Source organism: Lathyrus oleraceus, chromosome 5 (assembly GCF_024323335.1).
Source record: "Lathyrus oleraceus cultivar Zhongwan6 chromosome 5, CAAS_Psat_ZW6_1.0, whole genome shotgun sequence".
In the NCBI taxonomy this organism is placed as follows: Eukaryota; Viridiplantae; Streptophyta; class Magnoliopsida; order Fabales; family Fabaceae; genus Lathyrus; species Lathyrus oleraceus.
The window spans coordinates 137748025-137759350 of NC_066583.1; the positions used below are offsets into that span (position 1 = coordinate 137748025).

The following is an 11326-nucleotide window of genomic DNA, read 5'->3' on the forward strand; positions in this document are numbered from 1 at the left end:
ACCTGTTACCCTGCTTCAATTCTAAGAACTCTATCTCTTTCTTTCCTCTGACATCCTTTGGAAAGTACTTTCTCAGGAATCTCTCTCTGAACACAGCCCAAGTGATCTCAGCATTCCCAGCGGTTTCCAACTCAGTGCGGGTAGCAACCCACCAATCATCAGCCTCTTCTGACAGCATATGCGTACCGAACCTGACCTTCTGGTTATCGGCACACTCAGTCACTCGGAAGATTCTCTCGATCTCCTTCAACCACTTCTGAGCGCCATCTAGATCGTATGCTCCCTTGAACATTGGAGGATTGTTCTTCTGGAACTCACTCAGTTGACGAGCAGCTCCCATTCCCACAACATTCGGGTTCCCTCCAAGTACTCCAGCTAGCATACCCAGAGCCTCAGCAATCGCAGCATCGTCTCTACCTCTTCCCGCCATCTCTATTCTGAAAACCCAACAAGCTAAAACAATAAGTACTGATAGGGTTGCACAACACCTATCCCGTATAGGGGAAACAGAGTAATTACGACTTGACTCGACCGACTATGCTCTGATACCACTAATGTAACACCCTTCTAAAATACCCCAAATATTTAATTAAAATAACAACATATAAATCAGAGTAATCATGCAATTAAGGGTGTCACACATTTATTTTGCACCATTCGTCATACTATTTAGTCATGCTCATTATTTAACTCAAAACATAAAGTATTGCACAATACGCAGCGGATAGAGATCATTCAAAACATGTAACATACTACATGTAAACTGGTTCAACAAACATCAACAACACAATTAAAATGTTCCCTCCCGATGTTACATCTATCAGAGCATGACCCACTAAGGAAACTACACTAGACTCCAAGCATTAGCTTCTACTCAATCACTGCTCGTTACCTGAAAAATAGTTGTAAGGGTGAGTTCCTCAATCGATATAATAAGCATTATAGAATATAATGTCATGTTAAGTAATTTAACACATTAATCACCCTAATCGTATCACACATTCAGTAACGGCATATCAACTCAAATATCATACTCAAAATCAACACAATTCATACTCATGCTCAATGCCAACACAACGCACGTATAACATTGGAATACATCCATTCATATTATACACTACACATATATTATGCAATGAGACTCCATGCATGCGGTACCGACTATTCGTGAACATATAGTTCAACTTCACCGACCAAATCCAGGTACGGCTACCAAGCTCACCAGTCCCACTCATTTGAGACCTAGTGACTCACATCACTAATTCCTCACCATGGGAATTAGCTACCACCCCAAGGGCCATGCTATGCACGCTAATTCACCTAGCATGCAAACATCAAAACAGTCCAAATGACTAACATCACTAATTCCTCACCATGGGAATTAGCTACCACCATAAAGGCCACATTATGCACGCTAATCACCTAGCAATGCAACATCACAACAATAATCCGCAACGGACCGATGCTCACTCTCTAAGCCATAAAACAGTCCATTCACAACACATGCATAACATACACATTCACAACGTTATGCATACCATCATACAGTATCAACACATGTATCAACATATCATATCATGTCAAATAATTAAACACAGTATTAGCACACTCTACTAATACCTATACTGCTCAAAACAGCGGGAAATAATCCCTACTATATCACACACCGATATAGGCAACCATCAATTAGGCACACAACATTTTAATTAACAATTTTTCCACTCTGCAACAGTGTTAACCGGTTAACGCCCTGGGTTAACCGGTTAACGCAGCACAAACACGCTTCCTGCCCAAAACTTAACAGTGTTAACCGGTTAACGCCCTGGGTTAACCGGTTAACGCAGCACAAACAGCAATATCTCAGCAATCACAACAGTGTTAACCGGTTAACACCCTGGGTTAACCGGTTAACGCAGACAAAACAGCAATTATTCAGAATACATAACAGTGTTAACCGGTTAACACCCTGGGTTAACCAGTTAACGCAAGACAGAAGCTGTTCCTGCGCTAACACAAGGCAGAATGCAGAATTCTCCGCATTTTCCGCCGTTGGAGGACTTCCGGACCTCCGATTCCAATTCCGTAAAAAGCTATACGTTCGGAAATTCACAACTAACCCAAACACAGATTCAATTACAGCCTAAACACAGTTTTATCCAACATAATTTTCCAGCATTCATAATCCCAATTAGGGTCAATTCAACGGCTTATCACTACCCATTACATGCTAACCCATAATACCCATTAAACGACGATAAACCCCCCTTACCTGAGTTAATCCGGCAATCTCTAAGCTCCAAGCTTTTCTCTTCTCCAACCTTTGCCCTTGCTCTTCCTCTTTGCCCTTTCTCCACTTTTCAGCCGCTTCTCTGTTTCACGTAAAACTCTTTTTACCAAATGGGATTCTTTTTCCTTACTTCACACTTATATATTTTCCAATAATTATTATTCCAAAATAATAATAATAATAATCCAATAATTCCAATTATTTAACTAAATTAATAAATATAATATTAATTTAAATCAAATAATTATCTTATTTTTATTGGGGTGTTACAATTACAGCTTCCCATATTTACTTTTCCTCTATCCGGAGATATGAAGGTTGAAATCTTCGTCTCGACGAGATTGGAGAGACTTAAATATTAAAATGTATAATTTTTGACCCTAAGATACCACAATGGTGCGTATGATATGATGTGAATGCAAGACTATAATTTTGTGAGTAATGATGCCATATGAGACACATTATTGCTGGAGAAACCAAGCAGAGAGAATAGGGACTAACACCGGGGAATAACACCAGAGGTTAACAAACTGGGGAAATTGTTTAAATTACTGGGGGTAAAATTAACACTCCACCGAGGAACGAGAATGTAAGTTCTGATAATTGAATGAGAACCAACTTCCAATTTTTGGAAAAAGGATCCAGTTTCTTCTTTAACAAACTTTCATTTGAGAAAAGGGTGATCACTAAATGGGAGATGGGAACCAATGACTCGACCGGGGATCTTCAAAACAAATTTCTCAAGTAAAGAGAAAATAACATCATCTGAAAGGAATCTCGTCAAACTTCTCTAGTAGGAATTTTCTGGAGAGATAGCCATTTGATGAGAGGATGATTTTTGATAACGAACTTACTGGGGAAATTGCCATTAGCCAACTTCATTCTGGGGAAGATAAAAAAATCTCGTAACAAATTGTCTCAAATAAAGAGAAAAGAAAAAGTGATAATTTTTCGACAAAATTCTCTGATGGGATTTTTTCAGAGAGATAGCCATTTGACGGAAGAGTAATTGATAGGTTGATAAACTTCAACCGGGGAATGGTCAAACTTCTCGGAGAAGAGATTGCCATTTGTCATTCAGAATGAATTCTTAAATAAGAGACTGCCACTTGTCGCCGAATAATAAACTTCAACCATGATTCGGGTTGTATGCCACAAATGGGTTTCCATTTCTTCTTTAATCAAGTATTCCACTTGAAAAAGGTAAATAAACTTCAACAAACTATTCAGATTGTATGCCGCGAACGAGACCCTGTCTCTTTTTTAATCAAGTATTCCACTTGAAAAGGGTAAATGAATTCTAACAAACTTCTCTGATGGGAATTTTATGGAGAGATAACCATTTCGTGAAAGGACCTCACCGGGGATAGACAAACTTCTCGGACAAGACTTTCATTTGTCATCCAAAACGAAGCAAGCTTCTCAAATAAAGAGATCGTCACTTGTTGTCGAATAATAAACTTCAACCATGATTCGGGTTGTATGCCACAAATGGGTTTCTATTTCTTCTTTAGTCAAGTATTACACTTGAAAAGGGTAAATAAACTTCAACAAACTATTCGGGTTGTATGCCGCGAACGAGTCTATGTCTCTTCTTTAATCAAGTATTCCACTTGAAAAGGGTAAAAGGGCTCCAACAAACTTCTCTGACTGGAATTTTCCGGAGAGATAACCATTTGGTGAAAGGACCTCACTAGGGATAGACAAACTTCTCGGAAAAGACTTCCATTTATCATCCAAAACAAAACAAGCTTCTTAAATAAAGAGACCTTCTTGTCGAATAAATTTCCACACAATTCGGGTTGTATGCCACGAATGGGTTTCAATTTCTTCTTTAATCCAGTCTTCCACTTGAAAAGGGTAAATAAACTTCAAAAAACGATTCGGGTTGTATGCCACGAACGGGTCTCAGTTTCTTCTTTAATCAAGACTTCCTCTTGGAAAGGGCAAATGAACTCTAACAAACTTCTTTGACGGGAATTTTCCGGAGAGATAAGCATATGTTGACAACCTCAATGGGGAAATGAGTAATTGTCTTCCACAAACTTCTATCACAAAATTTTCCGGAGAGATAGTCATTTAATGAAAGACCATACTGGTGGTAGACAAACTTCTCGAAAAAGAGTCTGCCATTTGTCATCCAAAACGAAACAAGTTTCTCAAATAAGGAGACCTCCACTTGTTGCATAGTAATAAACCTTAAAACAAATTTCTATGTCGGGCATTTTACAGAGAGATAACCATTTGATGGAGGAATAAGAAAATTGATATGTGTGCTAACTTCACTGGGAAGAGACAAACTTCTCAGAAAAGAGACTGCCATTTGTCATTTGAAACAAAATCCGGGAACAAAACAAGCTTCTAAAATAAAGAGACTGTCACTTGTTGTTAGGTAGGGATTTCAAAGGGAATGTTACAAGAACACTGCTAGGGAACAAAATTCGTCTTTGATGGGGACCCATAAACAAATTGTTCACGGGGGATCGAAGTATTTTGAGGTAAAATAAATGCACCATCAATCTAGGTTTTTATAGCCTAGAGAGATTCAATATCAGACCTGTCAGAGATCAGGTTCAATCCAGGAATAAACTGGAGAGGGATAGTCAAACAAGACTCTTCTCAGTGAGGAATGATCTCAAACTGGAGATTTATCCTATCCAAGTATGAAAAGGAGAGCTAAAGCAAAATCTTCCACGAGGAATAAACTCATTGGAATTTAGAAAGGGTATACACTTTCTGCTGAAGGTTGGCGACTCTACTGAAGAGAGGAATTATATATCACTTGGGGGATAAATGCAACCAAGTTAAGTAAAGCAACATAGGGGATGCAATATGAATATGAATTATGAATTTAATTATGCATGATGTGTATGCATGCGTGAATGCGTGTTATGTTTATGCTAACAAAACAGGCAATAATAGATGAACTGGAGATAAAATAAACAACTTAGTACAAATGAACACTCAGTTAATCTCAACAGGATGGAAACCTCACTGGAGATAAAAAAAGAAGTCGTCAATGGAGTAAAATTTTCCTTTAAGCCTAATTTTATCTAGGGATACTAACATAATAGTGTCAAATGGAGGGAAGGTCTCCTAAAGAAGCAAGAATCATCCACTGCTGCAATTCCATTGGGGATAATAAAGACATTATTTTAAGAAAGCACTGAGCTCCGCACATCAGGATCCAACCTTTTATGGGATTACTATTGATATTCCTTATTGTGTTCATAAATTGAAAGAAACACATGCACACTTCTTAAAGGCAAGAACAAAATATTTTAAACTTTTTGTTTCAAGAATTTCTCATCAAAAGTAAAAAAATCATTTTGCAAGAAGGAAGTAAAAATAAGAGTTGCAGACAAATGGATAAAGTCTTGAATTTTATTGAAGGAATGGTAGTCCGCAAATGGAGGGACTCCGTAGATCATTTACAAAGATGAAAAATGGTAAATACAAGAAAAGGCTACATTAAAATACAATGGCCACTATTCTCCCCATCGACTTTGAAATCCCTTGTGTTCGAGCTTCTGGAGAGAGTAATTTGATTGAGAAAACTTTGATTGGCGGGGTCGCTTTAAGTCGATCAAGTCTGGCCTGATGCAGTTACTTGCCATAATCCCCAACTTTTGCCTAGATTGCCCCTTTCGGGTGTCAATCTACCGGGATAATCATTTTCTATTTATGTCTCTAACTTTTGTCTGGACCACCCTTTTGGGTTTTCGGCCCACCGGGACGCTCTTTTTTGCCTAAGATTCCCTTTCGGGTTTTCAACTTAGCGATTTGTTCTTTTATTTTATTTTATGAGAAGTATTTCTTGACTGCATAGGCATTCACATGACAAATGAGCTCTTCACCATCCATGGTCGTAAGGATTAAAGCACCGCCAGAGAAGGCTCTCTTAACAACATATGGTCCTTCATAATTAGGAGTCCACTTTCCCTTAGAATCAGTAATGAAAGACAAGATCTTCTTGAGTACGAGGTCGCCTTCTCTGAACACACGAGGTTGAACCTTCTTATCAAAAGCTTTCTTCATCCTTTGTTGATACAATTGACCATGGCATAAAGCCATCATCCTATTTTCTTCAATTAAATTTAACTGATCAAATCTACTTTGACACCATTCAGCCTCAGATAATTATGCTTCCATCAAGACTCTCATTGACGGGATCTTAACCTCTACGGGGAGCACTGCTTCCATGCCATATACAAGAGAGAAAGGGGTTGCCCCAGTTGAAGTGAGGATGGATGTACGATACCAATATAGAGAAAAAGGGTAGCATATCATGCCATTGTAAGTCACAACCATTTTTTGGATGATCTTCTTTATATTCTTATTTGCAGCTTCAACAACCCCATTCATCTTGGGTCTGTAAGGAGATGAGTTATGATGTTCAATCTTGAATTCTGCACACATTTATTTCATCATCTTATTGTTCAAGTTTGATAAATTATCAGTAATGATATTACTTGGAACACCATAACGACATATTAGTTGATTCTTGGTAAATCAGACCACCACTTGCTTGGTTACATTGGCGTACGATGCAGCTTCGACCCACTTGGTAAAGTAATCAATGGCCGCTAGAATGAAACGATGTTCGTTCGAAGCTTTAGGTTCTATCATAGCAATCATGTCAATTCCTCATATAGATAAAGGATAAGGAGGAGAGATAACATTGAGAAAAGTTGGAGGAACATGAATCTTATCAGCATAAACCTGACATTTATGGAACTTCTTCACATATTTGCAGCAGTCAGATTCCATTGTTAGCCAATAGTAACCTGCTTTTAACATTCTTTTAGCCATTGCATGTCCATTGGCATGGGTACCAAATGATCCTTCATGAATTTTCATCATCAACATATCTGCTTCGTGTCTATCCACGCATCTGAGCAAGACCATGTCAAAGTTTCTCTTGTACAACACATCTTCATTCAGGAAGAAGGTGCCAACCAACCTTCTAAGAGTCTTCTTATCTTTGTTTGATGCCCCAGGTGGGTACTCTTGTCTTTGAATAAAGCATTTAATATCATGATACCATGGTTTGTCATCAATGACCTCTTCTGCAACGAACACATGAACACGTCTGTCAAGGCGCATAACATTTATTATGGGCATATCATTCCACCGCTTCACAACAATCATGGAGGATAAAGTTTCCAGAGCATCTTCTATTTGATTCTCCTCACGAGGTATATGATGAAATTCAATTTGGTTGAAGAAAGTTGATAGCATAATCTTTGTAAGGAATCAAACCAGGCTGATGGGTTTCCCATTCTCCTTTGATCTGATTAATCACCAAAGTTGGATCTCCATATACATCCATAATTTTGATTCTCAAGTCGATAGCCTCTTCAAGACCTATAATGCACGCTTCATACTCTGCCACGTTGTTCGTACAAGTGAATGCCAATCTTATGGTAAATGAAATATGAGAACCTTAAGGAGTGACAATGGCTGCGCCAATTCCATTTCCATAAGCATTAACAACTCCATCAAATATCAAGCCCCAACGAGATTCTATATATAGCCCTTCACTTGGCAATGGTTCATCATAATCTTTCGCTTTTAAGTACATTACATCCTCATCGGGGAAGTCAAATTGAATGGATTGATAGTCGTAAATTGGATAGTGAGCTAAATGGTCACCCAAGACGCTTCCTTTTATTGCCTTCTATGTATGGTACTCAATATTTTATTCTGATAACAACATATGCCAACGAGCAATTCTTCCTGTTAAAGCAGGCTTTTCAAAGATGTACTTGATTGGATCCATTTTGGAGATCAAACAAGTAGTATGATTGAGCATATATTGGCAGAGACGACGGGCAGTTCAAGCTAAAGCACACCAAGTCTTTTCGAGCATAGACACTTCCATGATACCATCTAGGTAATCTGCAAAGATTGACATCATGCAGCGTTGGAAAGTAGTTGGGGCGTTACAGAGGCCGAATGGCATTCGTCTGTAGGCAAAAGTTCCATAAGGGCATGTAAAGTTAGTTTTTTCTTGATCATCGGGGTGAATAGGTATTTGGAAGAATCCAGAGTATCCATCTAGATAGCAGAAGTAAGAGTGTCTGGCTAGATGCTCCAACATCTGGTCTATAAATGGTAAAGGGAAATGATCCTTCCTAGTTGCTTTATTTAATTTTCTATAGTCTATACACATCCTCCATCCTCCTTCTAAACGTTTTTCTACATGTTCGCCTTTATCGTTTTGCACGACTGTGATGCCTCCCTTTTTAGGTACTACATGCACAGGGCTCACCCACTTACTATCCGAGATCTGATAGATTATACATGCCTCAAGTAACTTAAGAACTTCCTTTTTAACAACATCACTCATTATAGGGTTTATTCTTCTTTGATGTTCCCTAGAGGGTTTTGAATCTTCTTCGAGTGAAATCCGATGCATGCATACGGATGGGCTTATACCTTTCAGGTCAGAGATATTATATCCTAAGGCTGAGGGATGTCTTCGTAAGACGTCTAAAAGTTGGTTCGTTTCCTCTTGGCTCAAGGTAGCACTAACTATAACTGGACGGTTCATCTTTTCATCGAGGAACTCATATCTCAGGTTCTTAGGAAGTTCCTTAAGTTCTAAGGTTGGTTTCTTAGGGCATGGCATAGGATCTGGGGTAAGGGATAAACATTCGTAAAGGTTATCATTGATGTAGGGTTTCTTAAAGTCATCATCTTCCCTTATGAGAGTTGATGGTAACTTAATTGTTTTTATAATTTCTTTTTGTTCTAATTCTCTAACACATTCATCACTGATATCTAAGGAATAACATGAATCTCCCATCACAGGTGCCATAAGAAATTTCGAAAGTATAAATTCTATTTTCTCGTCACCTACCTCAAATGTCAACTTTCCTTTCTTGACATCTATTATGGCTCCTGCAGTCGATAAGAATGGTCTACCTAGAAGGACTGGTATATCATTGTCCTCTTTGATGTCCATGACAATAATATCAGTAGGGATAAATAACTGACCTATCCTAACAGGAACATCTTCTAAAATGCCTATCGGATACTTAACAGATTTATCGGCTAACTGAAGTGACATCTTAGTGGGTTGTAATTCTCCTAAGTTTAACCTCTCACAAACTGCTAAAGGCATTAGGCTCACACTAGCTCCTAAGTCTAGAAAAGCTTTTTCGATGACATGATTACCCAAAAGACAAGGAATGGAGAAATTTCCAGGATCTTTATCTTTCTTTGCTAATTTGTGCTCGGAAATAGCATTACATTCCAAAGGCTTCGGATCGTCAAGCCTACGTTTGTTGCTAAGGATGTCTTTGAGAAACTTTGCATAAGAAGGTATTTGGGTGATGGCTTCTGTGAAATGGATTTCTACATGAAGTTTTTCTATAACTTTAATAAATTTTTGATACTGTTTATTGATCTGGGTTTGTTTGAGTCTTTGCGGATATGGTATAGGTGGTTTATATGGCGGGGGTGGTACGTAAATTTTATCTTTAGGTTCTTCTCCTTTCTCTCGAACTTCCTGGTTTTCAGATTCCTCTGGTTCCTTTATTTTGTCTGGGGGTTTGGTACATTCCTTAGAAGTTTCGAGTTCACTTAATCTTGGGTTTGGTGGCTCATCATAAGCGTTCCCACTTCGTAGGGTAATGGCATTGGCTTGTCCTCTCGGATTTTGTTGAGGTTGTCCAGGGAATTGTCCTCCAGGTGTAGTCTGAGGGGCTTGGTTTAAAGCTACCTGAGAGATCTGGGTTTCAAGCATCTTAGTATGAGTAACTATTTGGTCAACCTTGGTTCCTAACTGAGTAATCAATTCGTTAACATGAATGTTTTGGTTCATGAACTCCTTGTTTTGTTGGGTTTGAGCGGTGATAAAATTTTCCATAATTTTCTCAAGGCTCGGCTTTGGTGGCACAGGTTGCATAGGTTGATTTGATCTAGGGGCTTGATAACTAGGTCTTGAAGGTGCATTATTTTGGATTGGGTTATTGTTTTTATAGGAGAAGTTCGGGTGATTCCTCCATCCAGGGTTATAGGTATTCGAATATGGGTTCCCTTAGGTGTAGTTCACTTGCTTATAGTGGGTTTTGTTTAATAGATTGCATTCTGCGGATTGGTGTCCTTTGGTTCCACATATCTCACAATCCGACGAAACTGCGGCTACAGTATTCAGGTTTATGTACATATGCTCGACCTTGAGGGCTAATGCGTCCATTTTAGCTTGCATCATGTCTATAGAGCTTAGTTCATGCACTCCTCCTAGGGCTTCCTTCTTCTCCACTGTCGCTCGTTCGACTCCCCATGATTGATGGTTTTGAGCCATATCTTCGATGAGGGCACTAGCTTTAGGATAAGGTTTGTTCATCAGAGCACCGCCTGCGGCAGCGTCGATGGTCATCTTTGTGTTATAATGAAGTCCATTATAGAAGGTTTGAATGATTAACCAATTTTCTAAACCATGATGTGGGCATGCTCGTAACAACTCTTTATATCTCTCCCAAGCTTCGAACAGTGATTCTCCTTGGTTTTGGGTAAATCTAGTTATATGGTTTCGAAGAACGGCGGTCTTACTCGGGGGAAAATATCTAGCAAGGAATACTCTTCTAAGGTTATCCCAAGTCGTAATGGAATTGGGTGGAAGGGAATCTAACCATGATAAGGCTTTATCTCTGAGGGAGAAAGGAAATAATCTTAAACGTATTGCCTCAGGAGAAGCTCCATTGGTTTTAAAAGTATCTGCTAATTGAAGAAATATTTTTAAATGTTGGTTTGGGTTCTCGGTAGTGAGACCTGCGAATTGTCTCTGTTGCACTAGTTGCAACAGGGATGGTTTAAGTTCAAAATTATTAGCTGGGATGGTTGGGTTTACTATACTAGAACTAGGTTCTTCATTAGATGGTTGAGCGAAATCCTTAAGAGGTCTTTGGTTTTGATCTTCGGCCATAGCTCTCCTAATTCTATGAAAGAATAAACGTGCGCGAGCGTAACGTTCAGGTTCCGCCAGAGGGTATACTAAGTGTCGCTCCGCCAGGGGAATGGCTACTAGTC

General features: G+C 38.9%; 1 non-coding gene across 1 annotated transcript; it reads left to right on the forward strand.

The window, feature by feature from the left end:
* Positions 1–10731: 10731 nt before the first annotated feature.
* On the forward strand, positions 10732–10838 carry LOC127089047 (small nucleolar RNA R71). The gene has a single exon (XR_007790826.1). It is a non-coding gene; the product is annotated as a small nucleolar RNA R71 (small nucleolar RNA).
* The last annotated feature ends 488 nt before the right edge of the window (positions 10839–11326 follow it).